The sequence below is a fragment of the Carcharodon carcharias genome, chromosome 21 (assembly GCF_017639515.1).
Source record: "Carcharodon carcharias isolate sCarCar2 chromosome 21, sCarCar2.pri, whole genome shotgun sequence".
NCBI classification, from domain to species: domain Eukaryota; kingdom Metazoa; phylum Chordata; class Chondrichthyes; order Lamniformes; family Lamnidae; genus Carcharodon; species Carcharodon carcharias.
The window spans coordinates 32639973-32656272 of record NC_054487.1 but is presented as its reverse complement, the minus strand read 5'-3'; the positions used below and the strand labels follow the sequence as shown (position 1 = coordinate 32656272).

Sequence of the window (16300 nt, the reverse complement as noted above, 5' to 3'; positions counted from 1 at the left end):
TCAAATGCTGTGTGCAGTTTTGGTCTCTTTATTTAAGGAATGATGTAAATGCATTGGAGGTGGTTCAGAGGAGGTTTACTAGATTGATACCTGGAATGAGTGTTGTCTTATGAGGAAAGGTTCGACAGACTGCGCTTGTTTCTCCACTGGAATTTAGAAGAGTGAGGGTGACTTGATTGAAGTATGTAAAATCCTGAATGGTCTCGACAAGGTGGACGTGAAAAGGATGTTTCCTCTTTTGGGTGAGTCCAGAACTAGGGTTCACTGTTTTAAAATTATGGGTCGCCCTTTTAGGACAGAGATTAGGAGATTTTTTTTTTCTCTGAGGGTTGTGCAACTTTGGAACTCCAAGCCTCAGAGGCGGGGTCATTGAATATTTTTAAGGCCGAGGTAGATCGATTCTTGTTAGACAAGGGAATCAAAGATTATCGGAGGTAATGTGGAATTTGAAACACAGACAGATCAGCCATGATCTTATTGAATAGTGGAGCAGTCTTGAAGGGCCAAATGGCCTACTTCTGCTCCTTTTTCTTATGTTTGTAATTCAGTGACACATAATTACACAACACAATGCCCAAATTTGCTTTTGAGAAAGGGAACAATTCTGGGCAAATAATTTATTTACAAAAGTTCAGATTTCAAAGAACAGGAAAAATAAATAATTGCATTTATGTAGTGACATCTCAAAGTGCTTTACAGCCAATTAAGTACTTTGGAAGTGTCATCAATGTTGTACTAAAGTAACAGCTAATTCGCACACAGCAAACACCCACAAATAGCAATGTGATGATGATCAGATAATCTATTTTTATGATGTTGATTGCGGGATAAATATTGGCCAGGACACTGGGGATAACTCTTCTGTTCGTTTTTGAGATGAATGTAGGGGATCTTTTACATCCATGAGAGGGCACACTTGATTTAACATCTGTAAAAAGGCACCTCCCTCAGTTTTACACCGGAGTCTTGATTTTAATGCTCACGTCCTGAGTGGGACTTGAACCCGAGAGTCTGCAATTCAGCAGCAAGAGTGCAACCAACTAAGCCACAACTGATACATCAATACCCAACTATATTTTGACAATTAATTTCACAACAAAAAGTGTTATTGCACCACACATGGTTCCCATGGATATCACTGTTACTGTCAGGAGATAGGGTAAAACCATCATCTTATATGAATGGGTTTTGCTACTGAGACAGGTAATAGCACAGAATGGGGGCAATTAAATTTAAGAATACAGCAACAACTATTACACAAGATACAATTATCTTAATTAAAAGATAATTTACATAACAGCATGATGCTTAGGATCAAAAGTCGAGCTATGAAAACTTGAATATTGCTGAAAAACAACATTTTGTCTAAGCTTTTTGTTTTGCACACATCAGGATAATCGCAAGAATACCAATATCAGGGGAAGCAACAACTTTATACCATATGAGAAGAGAGTGCTGATTGGCTGGCAAGTGGACTCTGGTAGAGGCATTGCCATGGAGAATGCACAAATTAATGGCAATTGACAATTAACTGCCAAGACAAAAACAGAAACAGAATTACCTGGAAAAACTCAGCAGGTACCAAGAGTTGTTTGAAATTTAAACCCAGCAGCTTGACTCTGATTGGTCAAGGCATTGCCCTGAGAAATGAACCAGCAAATGACTATCACTTACTTTGTTTAGCTGAAACAGGTGCAATGTGTACAAGTTCTTTCTGTCTGCAAACATGTGTGGCACATTTGCATGTACTGGAAGCTGTATATTAATACAAAAAGCCCTGTTCTTTGCAGACAGAGACAACATGTACACACATTGTGCCTGTTTCAGCTAAAAAAAAGTGATAGCCATATGCTGGCTCATTCCTCAGCACAATGCCTTGACCAGAGTCAGGTTGCCTGGTTTAAATTTCAAACAATGTTTGGCAGTTAACTGTCAGTCACGATCATCTGGTGCATTTCCATGGCAATGCCTCTACCAGAGTCCACTTACCAACCAATCAGCATCCTCCTCTCATACGGTATAAAGTTGTTGCTTCCCCTGAGGTTGGTATTCCTGCGATTGTCCTGATGAGTGAAAGATAAAAAGCTTAAACAAACTTCTTTTTTCAACAATACTCAAGTTCTGTACTACCAAACAACTGTATGAAGGCTTCCTACAATAAGTTTGTATAGTATTTTAAATTACTCCATGAGTTCTACATGAAATTCAACCCACAACTGTAATCTCTTAGGCTCAAAAAGGAAATGCTCACACTGCAAAGTTAGTATGTTTCTTGTTTTGGACCATTACTTATGTTGAATTCCTCCATTCTTTATTTGCTTTTGTACACTGAATGTTCTAATAACTGTGTCCCTGAGCATGTAGTTACTGCTTTACGGCAATCCCATATGTTACATCTTTAGATTGCACAACCATACCATAAACATCATAGGGCCTGGGTTGTATCCAATCAAACTGCACCCATTTTATGTTTCTGAAGCAGTCCAGTCAGCAAAAATAAAAGCGAGAGGACTAGAATATAAAAGCAGGGATGTGCTGCTGAGGCTTTATAAGGGTCTGGTCAGACCACGTTTAGAATATTGTGAGCAATTCTGGGCTCCGGGTCTCAGGAAGGATGTTCAGGCCCTGGAGAGGGTCCAGAGGAGGTTCACGAGAATGATCCCAGGAATGAAAGGCTTAACATATGAGGAACGTTTGAGGACTCTGGGTCTATACTCAATGGAGTTTAGAAGGATGAGGGGGGGATCTGATTGAAACTTACAGAATATTGAAAGGCCTGGATAGAGTGGACGTGGGGAAGATGTTTCCATTAGTAGGAGAAACTAGGACCCGAGGGCACAGCCTCAGAGTAAAGGGAAGACCTTTTAGAACAGAGATGAGGAGAAACTTCTTTAGCCAGAAAGTGCTGAATCTATGGAATTTATTGCCACAGAAGGCTGTGGAGGCCAGGTCATTGAGTTATTTAACACCGAGATAGATAGGTTCTTGATTGGTAAGGGGATCAAAGGTTACGGGGAGAAGGCGGGAGAATGGGGTTGAGAAACTTATCAGCCATGATTGAATGGCGGAGCAGACTTGATGGGCTGAATGGCCAAATTTCTGCTCCTGTGTCTTATGGTCTTATAGTCATATGCTGCTTGCAGAAAAGAAAAGCTTAGCTCAGCCTGGGTGGCTGGTGAAGTTGGTTAGGGCACCATAGAAGCCTCACCAAAAGCCAGCCTAAGTTAATGTGGCAAAGCCATCTCCCTCAGTTCAAAGCAAAAATTGTTTAGGCATCTCAATTTAGTTCCATGTGAAAATGAGACCAAAACACAGAACTGTCAATAGTTCAGTACTAAACTAACAGTCTCCCAGTCAGAAACACAGTTGCTATTGTGGGAAATGGAAATCGCCACACTGATTGGTAATCTTTTGAGAAATGAGTTAAGGCTCCAAAATTGTAAACTATGAAAATACACAGCAGGTACTTTAACATCTGTAACACACAGATTAATGATCTAGGTGTAAACTTCTGTTCTGAATAATAACATTCGAAGCAATATCTTCTGTTTTTGTTTCCAATTTTCAGAATTTTAAAAAAATTGGGCCAGATATAGAAATCTTTTCCTTATAATGTAACTCAAGTAGTTTTATAGTGATCAAAACTTCTTTGTGGGCAGGCAAGTGTCAAAATAAGTTCTCTCTTTTTCTCTGCTTCCATCTGATCTTCTGGATTCCTTTGCTACAGGAACTCTGCTGGTCACCTTGGGCTTGTCTGCAGATACTATTCTGGTATTGAACCATCTGTGAATATCTTGCCTATCAAACAGCATAGACCAATCTGATGATCTTCAATTATTCCACATTCTCTGACCATTCCTATCTGGAATTTTCTGAGAATCCCTCTTCAATCTCTCTGCTGACTCTGATTTTTCTGACTGTTCCCAATCAGCTCTGGAGCACGATGAACCATGAAATCCCTTATAATACTTACAGAATCTCAAAGATTATGAACTTCTCCAACCTACTTTGCTGATCATGAATTGTCCATTAAACATGTTACCTTTGCTATCAGCCTGTCTATGCTTCCTGTTATGTTGCACTTATATTGTTTCTCATACATACATCCATATTCATATGTTGGATACTACCCCAGTTCAAACTTTTTTCCACTTGTTCTGCTACCTTCACTTGGTTCTAACTCCTGTTATCACTTCACCGTTGTTTCCTCCTTTTATTTTAATAATATATCCCCATCAGTCCCCATTCTATCCTCTTCCCCAACTGTCCTTTTCTCTCACCATCATAGCTGTTTTTAGTATCTTCTTGACAAGGCTATGTTCTCCCTTTACTCCATCCTGTATATCTTTCATTCTGTCTATTGTCACAGGCTACCCAGCTGCTTTACCTGGCAACCATCAAAATCCCAGCCACCCTATCCAAGCTGTAAAGGTCTGGGTGCCCATCCAAATTATTTATTTGCCCCTAATCTTGGGGTTTGCTCTGGGGTCAGGGGTACAGATCAAGATGAAACTACGTTCTGCCCTGCCCCAGATTTCTGACTAAGTGCCTAGTTTATTAGGATTTCCAGACATTGTTCTAAAATAGTGTCAGATCCAGGAGAGTGTCTACTTTCAGGGTACATTTACACAATAGGTATCGTTGTCCAAAATTAATCCAAAGTGTTTTCACTTCTCATTGAAACTTTAGCCTGTTCAGTTTTCCTGCATTCACCCTACATCAAGAAATGTGCCTTTTGCAAAATTCTGACATAATCTTGGCTGATCTAAGTTATACTTCTGGATTCAGCTATCTTGAATACCAGGCAAGTCACCACCTTATTTGTGCTTGATGTACATTTCTGGTACATAACCAGCATGTGTGCCAAACAAGGTGCATTCAGATAATATGCAAATAGTGTAGGTATGAATTGCTGTTTGTTAGATGTTGTCAACTGCTGCAAATCTTTTGAGGTGCAAATTCCAGGCAAATATTTTGGCTTGCTGCTGCAGGTAAAAGGGCTGCATCCTGAAATACAGCCTGCTGCACCAGAGGATAAAAACAAAATTACTTGAGTTAAGTGAAAGTTGCTAACAGTCCCTTTACAGATCTTTGTATCTGAATGGGCAACTCCATTGTCTTTTAACGTCGAGTTTTAAGGCCTTTTCAGATGGTCAACCAGTGCAATCCACAGAAAATGAAATAAAGTGTGTTATAATATCATACCTGCACTATTTACATATTATCTGAATGTACCTTGTTTCACACACGTGGGCATGTTCCAGGGAATGCATGTCTAGCACAATTAGGGTGGTGACCTGGCATTACGGATCTTCTCCTATTTCTTCTCCTGGATGTCCTTGGTATTAATACACAGAAGAAAATTGGTTCCCATAGTGCAATACAGCCTAAACTAGAGCCAGGATTTGATCAAATTTCAAAACAAGTGCAGTGAGACTCCCCGGAGGGTGGGGGGGAGGAGGAGGAGGAGGAGGAGGAAGGGAGGGACTCTTGCTATTCTTCCCTCTGAAGTCAGTTCAGACCTTAATTACTTATTTGCACTACACCAGTTTAATGGTAATGAAACCACTTCATAACATGTTAAACTTGTAGCACAAATTTGTTTCGCCCACGTAATATGCCCATAAATTTATGAGGGAGATGGACATTTTTATTTTTAAAAGGTAGCATGGATGGAATATGGACAATTTACCTTGACAAGATGGATTCCAGGGGGACCAGGTGACTTCCTTTTGTGGCTTCTGTAAAGAGGTAAAGGTCATCGATCTGAAATATTAACTCTGCTTCTCTCTCCACTGATGTTGCCTGACCTGCTGAGTATTTGTAGCATTTTTTTTTACTTCACATTTCCAGCTTATGCAGTATTCTGCCTTTCGATTGGAGCCTCTCAACTGGCTGGCCGCTTGACAAGAAACAAAGTAAAAATTGCTAATGAGATCTTGCCATTAAATATGACAGAACCACTGCATGCACGGCATTTCTGGTTTTCGAGGCGACTAACCCACAATCCTGCTTCACTTTTGGCTCCTTGGAAATATCGGGACCAACAACGTTGTCTGCTTTAGTTACCAATAAACTTAATTCAATTTAATCCAGACAATTACAGGGAAACATTTGGTCAAACAATTACTAGAGAAAAATTAACAAACATTGTTCAGTTAAAGGCACAAGTCGAGAGAATAAATAACCAATAAACGTGGAAAATTAAAGTCATTTTCCAAGCAAGCAGTGACTTGGATATTGAGGTTATGCTTATGGGGTTTTATGTTCTACATTCATGCTGGAATTAACAAAAAGGTTCTATCCTGATAACATCAGAACCTCATCAGAATCAAGCTGTAAATTTTACCTGAAATAAACCAAGCTGTCTGCTGGTTCATTTGGACTATTGGATACATTCACCTGCTGAAACTGCTAAAATATTGCAAAAACTTTGAAGATTTGCCATAGAGCCATACAAGTTGTGCAATTTAGTCCCAATTTTCATGCATTATTTTTTGGCAGCAAACAAATAAAAAATCATCAAACCCAGTTGACAAGGGTGTCTGGGTGGGACCCTTGAAGCACTAGATTCATCGACCTGAAAGGATGATGAGGGGAGGCTGGAGAGGAAGCCCTCGTAAGGATGGAACTTTTGCCTTTAAAATGAACTACTTTTAAAGTAATACCAGCATGAAGTAATTTGAAAGCAGGAAATAAAATTAAGATTAAATTATTCAGTGGACTCAAACTTCAAACTTGTTTGACTTGGCCCAAAAGGCAACATTTAGATGAGGATTCTAGAAGCCATCAGAGGTGCCCAGGGGCAGGTGTGCTCCTCCAGGGCTCACAAAAATCTTCTGTCCTACTGCTGATCCATTCTTGTGCCATTCAAATGCACACAGCACCAGATTTTGCTGCTGAACCAATAGACAAGCTGAAATGCAGCAGCAGTTAAGTAACAAAAATATTAACAAGGCCCCAATCTCAAAGTAGTTTGGCCTTCCGACTGCTACATTGGGAAGGCACACCACACGCAACGCAAAAGTCTCCTTCAAAATTCGTCATAGCTATGTGCAAAATTGGCCAACTTCTTAGCAATCACAAAGTGGTCATATAACCCTTGACCCTCAGCTCTCTGCGACCATATTTGAAAGCATGGGTCAAAAATAAACCAGGGAGAAAAGAACCTGAAACTTTTCAGAGTCACATAAGTATTATTTAAAGTGAAATTAGGCACTGCAAGTACCAAAAATCTGTGACTAGCAAGTACAAGCATTCTTTTCTCGTGCAGGAAAAGATTGCACCTAATTTCTGGGTAGGTCAGGACACAGAAAGAGGAGGCAAAGCAAATCCTATGAACTCACTCTGATGCTGTAATAAGGGATGGAGACTTGAAGGGCTTGAATCCACAAACATTATTGTGTTCATTGTCAATAATCAGAAATGCTTTCTCTTTTGTGAAGCTCATTTTGTAAGGAGATCCTTTAACAGGAAGGAGAAAATGTACATCAGGAAATTGCATTTCCAATTCCTCTAATCTCTAAAGAAGCTGAATGCAGGGATGATGATGCAGAGCCAGTGAGAGGAAGAGAGAAAGAACCAATGCCAAAATCTTCACTGTCAGTTAAAATTCATCATTTTATCAAGACACAGAATCAATAAATGTTACGGTGCAGGAGGCCAGTCGGCCTATCGTGTCTGCACTGGCTCTCCAAATGAGCATTAATGCTATTCTCCCTCCTTTTCCCTGTACCCGTGCACATTTTGTTTCTATTCAAATAATTATTTAATGCCCTCCTTAATGCCTCGATTGAATCTGCTTCCACCACGCTTCCAGGCAGTACATTCCAGACTCAAACCACTCGCTGTGTGAAAAAAAAATGTTTTCACATCACATTTGTTTCTTTTGCAAATCACTTTAAATCTTTGCCCTCTCGTTCTCGATCCTTTTACGAGTGGGAACAGTTTCTGCCTATCTACTCTATCCAGCCCCCTCATGATTTTTAATACCTCTGTCAAATCTTCTCTCCAAGAAGAACAATCCCAACTTTTTCAACCTATCTTTATAACTGAAGTTTCTCATCCCTGGAACCATTCTTGTAAATCTCTTCTGCACTCTCTGCAATGTGTTTACATCCTTCCTATAGTGTGGTGCCCAGAACTGTACACAATACTCCAGCTGAGGTCCAACCAGCATCTTATATAAACTCAGCATAATCTCCCTGCTCTTGTACTCTACACCCCTATTAATAAAGCCCCAGATACTGTATGCTTTAGTAACTGCTCTGTCCACCTGTCCTACCACTTCAATGATCTATGCACAAATACACCCAGGTCCCTCTCTCTTGCACCCCCTTAATTATTGTACCCCTTTTTTATGTTGTCCCTCTATGTTCATCCTACCAAAATACATCACCTCACACTCCTCCGCACTGAACTTAATCTACAACCCATCTGTCCACTCCACCAATTTGTTTATGCCCTTTTGAAGTTCTATACTGTCCTCCTCACAGTTTACAATGCTTCCAAGCATTGCAAGTATCATCTGCAAACTTTGTAATTGTCCCTTGCACACCAAGGTCTAGATCATTAACATACATCAGGAAAAGCAAGGGTCCCAATACCGACGCCTGGGGAACTCCACTACAAACCTTCCTCCAGCCGAAAAATATCCATTGACCATTACCCTGTGTTTCCTTTTACTAAGCCAATTTTGTATCCACATTGCTATTGTCTCTTTTATTCCTCTCAATGGGATGATATAGGTAGTCTAGATCAGAAATTGGCAATTTATAACTCACAGGAAGCCAGTCAAGCTATTGGTGATGTAACATAATGTACCTGGGTGGAGACTCAGGAGATGTCAGACCCTGGCTATTGTGCATATGGATGATGATCTCAAGGGTCATGCCATGAAAAATAAATGCTTGCAGAGCAGCAGAACCATTCAAAGGCAATGCAAGAGCTCTTTGAAGATGTGCAGCAGATGACAGGATGGAGAGTGCAATGCCATGCTTTGTCCTATCATCAGTGAAGGTCCTCTACATGTCAGAGAACCCTGGAGTACTGGCAGACCCAGGAAAACCTTAATATGTTCCACAGAAAGTAATGGCTTTCTGACACACAACTACATAAATATATTGTGGAATGATCTTCTGAGGCTATAGATCCTTGTGATAAATTTCAAGTCCCTTTAAACTGTCTGTCCAATTGTTCAAAACCGTTATCAATATGGAGCCTGATATGATTTTTGTTTAAACACATGTGAAAGTAATACACTGCAGCATTTAAGCAGCAGTTTACAAAGAACAATTGAGAATTACATTGCTTCATTGATCATTGGGTTGAAGGGATGGTCTATTCCCCATATAAACTATTCATATGCTTGTACACCTGTCTGGTGTCTTCCTTGGCCCTTCTACCTTAAAAATGTCCCAAACCCCCTAGGCTATACCTCAGAAACCAAAACTGCAGAAAATTCCATCCAATCATAGGCACAGCAGTAAGTTCTGTGGCCAGGCACAGCCCATAAGCCTCCCTTATCTGCTTTTAGCCTTAGCATGAGTTTTTTTTCTGTTTTCACAATTGATTACTCACCCCACAAACCTTGAAGACAGGAGTTCTAACTGTAATTTAAACTCTCAGTTTAGATGTTTCCTTTTTCCTAATTCTAACCAAGGAGAAATAAGGCTAAATAAAACACAGAGTAGTAATAATACTAAACTGCAATCTGGTAAACCTTAATACTGAATAATAGTAAAATGGGCTTACACTTGATTATATTTCAACAATTATCACAAGTTATCAGCATGATACCAGGAACACTGATGGATCAGCACTGGATAGAAATTAAATTGAGACCTCGTTTGTCTATATGGCTCAGTTCCTTACTAACTTAACCAGCTGACCAATTACAGAAGTCAAAAATTATTTTAAATTAGCTTTGACAGAATTTTTTTTTATTGTACTCCTCCTCCTTCTATTTTCTACTTAATTGTTCACTCTCTTCTCTCACAGAGCTGATGGCTTCCTGGCCAAGAGAATTTGTTCCCAATGTGCTGCCAATGGTGCTCAAACCAATTGTTAGAAATGCAGGAGCAAGTACATCTCACTACTTTTTTCATCCTCCAATTGCTTGAAAAAGTACAAAAGGCAAAAAGCCGAGATCAGAAATCTGGAATCTGGCTCAGTAAAATAATTTTATCTGATCATGAAAAATTTATAGTATAAACAAAGACTTGTAAAATAAGTGAACCAATGTTATTTATATCATAGAAAAGTTTGTTATAAATGTATTTTTGAGCATGAAGTCATGGCTCTAATCGTTCAATATGGTACAAAGACATTATGAAGAAAGCAATGTCTTTAATTGATCAACTGTAGCTATATGGATGTTCACACACACTCAAATGCTATAAAACAAGTTGCAAAAGGCAGGTAGACCAGTGAACCTTCCTTGAAACTAAACTCCTGGTTATCACAAGGAGGGCAGAATGCAAAAAATAGGACACAACACAAAGAAGGAATCTCACTGCACAAGATCAAGTGCAAGGAAATCACAGAAGATCAATGTTTGCACTTAGGCTTTGAATTAATAGTAATTTTCTCATGTTAATAATTTAGCTGAGTTTATGTATATTAAGTGTTATTATAATCTGTGCTAACACATTGAGAAATTTGCCCGGTTTTCTTTTGCGTATTAGCCATAGGTCTAACAGCTAAAATGAACAAATTATTGAGTTCCCTGGCACACGGGACTTTTATCAGTTCTGAACATGTTTTTTTATGCAAAGAATATAAAAATACATGGAATAAAGAAAGGTGATTTGCCCCACTGAGCCCATTCTTTACAATACCAGGCACAGAGTTTATATTGTTTTAGACTCTATCTACTCTATTCCTACTTACTATCCCAGGAGATTAAGTTAAACGCAGACCAAGTTTCCAAGATCGATCTCAGCAAAACTTTCTTCTGGATCTCTCCTCACACAAAGCTAATTGAAAAAAAACCAGCAATCTATCTTACACCAACTAATATATCTCTCCTTCAAGTAGATCCAAGTTGGAAGAATTCATTGATCATGGACTAAAAAAAAGAATCTGACAGGGCAATTATGGCATATATTTTAATACACTAAAGTAAAAGCTGAATTGTCCAAGATAAAACTAGTGAAACAGAATTAAAATTTCAAAGGGTTCAACAAACAGTGGAACAACTTTTCATTTATATTTATATCCTGGGGGCTGAAATGTTTGTAATTTTAGAGAAAAGGTAGGCATGAATAAAAAGTACTAGTGCTGCTTGGAACAGACCAACACTGGGCAGGTACTATAAGGCAACAGGCAAGCTAGGGACTCCGTGGGAGGGTTTCATTTGCTTTCTTTTTAATGCATCTATCTAGTGTTTCAGGATGCTGCTGCATTTTGACAATAAATGGCAGCCCAGGATACTTTCAGAGATGATGCTTGAAGGAATTCATGGGGAGCAATCTTTAGTATATTCATATAAATCTACAATAGTTTACTGTATTCGTGGCACCTTTAACATGTGTTAACATTCATTCTGACATCTCTCTAAGAAGTAGGATTATAGCATTATAGTTCAAGAGTTTTACCAGCATTAAATTAAACATTTTGCAACCTATTAAAGATAAGAAAAAACATACAATGGAAATCTGACATAAAAATAGAGAATGTTATAACATTTTAATCCTTCATTCAACACTACATTTGAAAGAAAGGTCTTTTCTTAAGCACTTCAATATTTCTTCAGGATCTCTTAAACTGCATCATATGCACTGAATTAAGTTTGAAGGATAAGCACTGTTGTCACATAGGTATGCTTGGCAGCCAATTCACATACAGTAAGATCTGACAAACAGTAAATTATATGAATGTCAAGTTACTATATTTCTGGTGACTTTCGTTCAGGGAGGAATGCTAGCAGGAGAATTTCCTTTTCTTCTTTCAACAGTGACATGGGATCTTTTACATACATAGTCTCAGCTTTACATCTCATCCAAAAGATGAGCACCTCCAATGATGCAATGTTCCCTCAGCATTACCTGGATATAGTGCTCAAGTCCTGCAGTGGCCCTTTCTATTAATACCATCATTTATAATAACAGTATTTATAAAGATACTGGTAGTTACACAGAAACTTATCACATTGGAATGTTGCAAAGCTTTGTAAACTCTATTACTTTTTAATGCACTTCTACTGCCTACAGCACATAAATACCTTTTTTCAGATACATTTTAATGCATGAAGATCAGGCTACTAATTAGTTATCTCAGTCAGATCTTCCCCATAAGTATAAAAGGTACCTGTACAAGAATTAAAAGAAATTTATGGAATAAGTTTAGATATCCATCTTCTTAAATGTAGGACTGTATCACTACCTAGTTTTTTTTAAGCATAGGAATTACTTTTGTTAGGAAACTCAGCGTTATGTAACAATTTTAGAATGTATGTTTACCATAAATTATGCAACTGCCCAAAAAGTTGTGTGGAAATCAGCAACAGTGGCTTGGGAGCAGAGTTGGCATAAACACAGAAGAAGTTAGGACAGAAATACCTTTGTAAACAACGTAATGTTTCTTTCAGGAAAGACAACAAGTCAAATATTTGTAAGTTTAATGTGTTGCAAATAAAGACATTTTTCAATTGAACATGCACTGGAATCTACAAGACATGTCACACAATTGAATAATTCACTCCTTAAATTTTACAGTATGTTACTTTAAAACAATATTCACCCTGGAATAATTTTGACACCATATCCAATTTTGGAGTTTAGATGACTGTTCTTCTAGCACAGAAACATGTGAACTAAAGTATTGATACAATACTTCTAATTTACACTATATTGTATAACTGTAAAGCTGTGCTTTTCATGTGGGATTTTCAATCAGATGTGTTTGGAGAAAGAGAGAGAGAGAATGTCTGAAATTACTTTCTTTATTGACCCTGGGGACATTATGTTCCCGCTATTCTTTGATTTGACCTTTAATTTCTGGAATTGACTTTTATGGCTCTCTCATTGCAGTACTATGTCTCTGCAGTGTGACATACAATAATGGACAACTTGACTTTCTAAGTTGAGATTAGATATAATTTTGATTAACATTAAGATTTGTATCAGCCATGGTTCAGTTGGTAGCACTCATGCCTCTGAGTCAGAAGGTTGTGGGTTCAAGTTTCATTCCAGGACTTGAATACAAAAACCTAGGCTGACGCTCCATTGCATAACTGTACTAAGGGAAAGTTCCACAGTCATAGTTGGTGTCTTCTGGATGAAATGTTAAAGCAGGGCTCCACCTTTTCTCTCAGATGGAGGTAAAAACATCCCACAATACTATCTCAAGGAAGAGCAGTGGAGTTATCCCAGTGTCCTGACCAATACTTATCCCTCAAACACTAGGTCATTGTTACATTGATGTCTGTGGGAGTTTGCTGTGCACAAATTAGCTGCCACATTTTCTACATTACAACAGTGACTAGTAACTTCATTGGCTGTAAAGCTCTTTGCAATGTCCAGTGATTATGAAAGGCAGTATATAAATTTAAGTCTCTCTTTTCTTTTTAATAAGGTATGGTACAAGACATGTAAGAAATTTACTGCTCATAGAGATAAGTTCAACCACAAAAGACAAACTCATGTTTCAGAAAGTAGTTTGATGTAAAATGATTATTATTTGAAGATCACATATTCCATTGTGCAATAAACTTGGTGCTCATTCCAATCTAAAATTAAAATACAAAAGACGGCCCTGAGGGGCTTATAGCTAAAACAAACCGGACAGAAAATATTCATAAATAAATCAGTACTGTATTTTTTTTCACAATGTAGATTTTGATTTAAAATATCTTTGATTTATAGCAATGTTTCTCTTTAGGATTAAGAGGAAACAAAATGATTGTTCTATACTAAGATACTACATTGTGTAATGTCCTTTTTACCTCTGGAATCAGGGTTTAAAACTGATCAGGAAATTTTATAAATATTACATGCTTGGTGATTTGGGGAAATACAAATATGCACGGAAAATTATCCAAAAAATAGCTTCATTTTTGTAGGTGTCCATTTATGCCAACATAGTTAAAAAAAAGTATTCAGTAACCAAGCGAACAATGGGTATGCCATTCTTATAAAATTCCCTTTTGAGAATACTAGGCAAATGAAAATAAAGAAAGCATCTTATAGATTAGTTCCTGGAAATTGTGAGAGTTTATCTTCAATACTCTATAAAAAGTTGTGGCTAGCAACTAGGGTAGTAAATTAAGGCTCCAAATCCTGAACATGTCTTATTTAAGAATTAGGAAACCTATTCATATAAACACGACATAACTTTTCAGATGTCTTCTAATTAGCATTCACCTTTTCTCATTCTACAACAGTGTATATTTTGTTATCGTCTCAGCTAACTTTTGAGATTTACTGTGCTATGAATGTGATTCTGGGTTTCAGCCTGTCAGGCAAACTAAACCTCCCCTTTCTTTCCAAACTATTCCTCTAGTTCAGGTGCCTCTGGCCTGTTTAATGCTTTGAATTCAGGCAGCCAGTTCTTTCCATTTGTTACTGTTAGACAAGGCATGGAATCTGAGACTGGCTTGTGAATAGCTATTACCTTCCGTGCAGGGACAAGTTTCTGATAAAATGTTAAATGTCCCAATAATGAGGTATTTTTGTCCAGTTTTGATTTAGTGACTATCTATTTAAATCCAGTCATAATATGGAAAAAGTTTACAATGCAATTACAGTTCAGACCTCCATACTAAGCTTACATTGATTGAATGTTGTAAGTTTTGTCCGTTACAGGTTGAAGAAAGAAATAATTAAAACTTAAATGATGTTGTGTGATTGGTTCAGTTTGTACATCACTGACAGCTTCTTTTTAAACTTAAGTAGTGAAATATTAATATTTGAGGAAGTCCAAGTAATTATTTACCGAGATATAAAAAGGACCTGTTCTGCGAAATCAAGGAGCCTACTTCAAACTCCTGAAAATGAATTTTAATTTCAGGTAAGACTGCAACTTAATTAGGTTCCCATAGTGGTAAAATTTAATTTTTAAAAAGTTACTTACAAAGAGTTAACTGAGTTATCTGAGTTGCAATCTTATTATTTTTCTCCACTCAAGGAGATAGCTGGAAGGATCTCCATTGTAAATATATGGCTGTTACTTATGAGCTTGTCTGCTTTTGTTTAATAAACTTTTTTACGAGTTTAAACCAAAGTCCGATGCATTGTTTTTAAAGGCTGAAGTAAGATCTTCTGGAGGAATAGGATATACCTGGTAACTAAAAGTAATTCATCAGGCATGCACATTGTTTGTTTTCCCAGGCACATTACCAAAAGGCTTACCTATGTCTAAAGTCAAGGACAGACAAACATATGGGGAATAATGTTCATCAAAGAGAGTGATCAAAGATATGAAATCCAAAATAATCTATGGTAAGGTCAGAAAACAACCAAACACATAACAGTGACATTTATGGTATGATTTATGCACTGAGACTCATAGTATTTTAAGTAAAATTACAGATAGTAGTCACCATTGTTGAAAAATTACTCAGCCCATCATTTAATCTCTTTATTAAAAGAAAATTGGTTTGAGCAACAAATCATGGAATAGATTACAGAATAAATCACCTGTTCACTATGGTTTGCAAGACAAGAGGCCATAAGAGAGGATTAAAAGCTTCTAATTCACTGGATATCAAAATGGAATTACCTTCCTCAAGCAGCTTTTTGCTTGTGATCCATCCAGGTTTGTTCTATAGTGAGTGAATACACACGTAGCATATCATTAATTATGTAAATGTTGAGTCCTAAACTTTACGGCAAATCCTTTCCTCAATTTTGGATGGCAATCTTCCTTCAGCCGTATAACATCAAATGTTTATACAGCATGTATATAGGATACATGTCTTTTAAATGCTCATTGATCTGTCTGTTAACTCATCCCTGTGGTCCAATCCTAATACTCCCTCCCATTCTATTCTAAAGTTGGCATGACAAAAAAAGTAACTTTTCTTGTTACCTGAAAAGCAAAGAAGCAATCAGCCTGGAGAGTCTATCACATGGCAGGCTAAAGGCTGAGCAGCTTGAATTATTCAACATGAAATAAACCATTTAAATTGGCAGTGTTGCATCGATAAAATGCAAAGTAAAATAAAACATTAACTACATTGAACAAAATGAAAGCTGGAAATCAGCAGTGATGTATGTGGCAGAAGTAGGTGAATAAAGCCTCAACATTTTTTTTCTTTCATGGGATATGAGCACTGCTGGCATTATTGTATTTTATTTAT

General features: G+C 37.6%; 1 long non-coding RNA gene across 1 annotated transcript in view; it reads right to left on the bottom strand.

Moving 5' to 3' along the window:
• Positions 1 to 16300, bottom strand: part of LOC121293000 — a 138337-nt gene that overhangs the window by 90823 nt on the left and 31214 nt on the right. The window lies entirely within an intron of this gene.